Source organism: Bison bison, unplaced genomic scaffold (assembly GCF_000754665.1).
Source record: "Bison bison bison isolate TAMUID 2011002044 unplaced genomic scaffold, Bison_UMD1.0 scf7180017863936, whole genome shotgun sequence".
NCBI classification, from domain to species: Eukaryota; Metazoa; Chordata; class Mammalia; order Artiodactyla; family Bovidae; genus Bison; species Bison bison.
This window is the reverse complement of record NW_011494508.1, coordinates 544,760-545,678: the sequence shown is the minus strand read 5'-3', so window position 1 is coordinate 545,678 and position 919 is coordinate 544,760. Positions and strand designations below refer to the sequence as shown.

General features: G+C 45.8%; 1 protein-coding gene across 3 annotated transcripts in view; it reads left to right on the top strand.

Annotated features, from left to right (window-relative positions):
• KIAA2026 (KIAA2026 ortholog) overlaps nucleotides 1–919 on the top strand; it is a 107,619-nt gene that overhangs the window by 9,149 nt on the left and 97,551 nt on the right. The gene's annotated exons all lie outside the window — the stretch shown is intronic.

Below are 919 nucleotides of genomic sequence, written 5' to 3'. Positions count from 1 at the left end.
ATAAGTTAAATAAGCAGGGTGACAATATAAAGCCTTGATGTACTCCTTTTCCTATTTGGAACCAGTCTGTTGTTCCATGTCCAGTTCTAACTGTTGCTTCCTGACCTGCATACAGGTTTCTCAAGAGGCAGGTCAGGTGGTCAGATATTCCCATCTCTTTCAGAATTTTCCACAGTTTATTGTGATCCACACAGTCAAAGGCTTTGGCATAGTCAATAAAGTAGGTGTTGCAAGAGGGCATCAGAGGGCAGACACACTGAAACCATACTCACAGAAAACTAGTCAATCTAATCACACTAGGACCACAGCCTTGTCTAAGTTGCTTCACTCATGTCTAATTCTGCAATCCCATGGACTGTTGCCCGCTGGGCTCCTCTGTCCATGGAATTCTCCAGGCAAGAATACTGGAGTGGGTTGCCATGCCCTCCTCCAGGTGATCTTCCTGACCCAGGGGTCAAACCTGTGTCTCTTATGTCTCCTGCACTGGCAGGCAGGTTATTTTACCACTAGCACCACCTGGGAATCCCTGATCCATGTGTTGTTGTTGTTACTTTTTATAATATCATTCAAAATATAAAATCTTCAGATTTTGTAGGTGCAGTTTGAAATGCTTGAAATAGCTAGTACTAAGAACTCATTTCAAGCTTTCATATTTAAAGCTTTTGAGTAGAGCCATCTGAATGTTCAGTTCAGTTCAGTTCAGTTGCTCAGTCATGTCCAGCTCTTTGCGACCCCATGAACCACAGCACGCCAGGCCTCCCTGTCCATCACCAACTCCCAGAGTTCACCCAAACCCATGTCCATCGAGCCGGTGTTGCCATCCAGCCATCTCATCCTCTGTTGTCCCCTTCTCCTCCTGCCCTCAGTCTTTCCCAGCATCAGGGTCTTTTCAAATGAGTCAGCTCTTCGCATCAGGTGG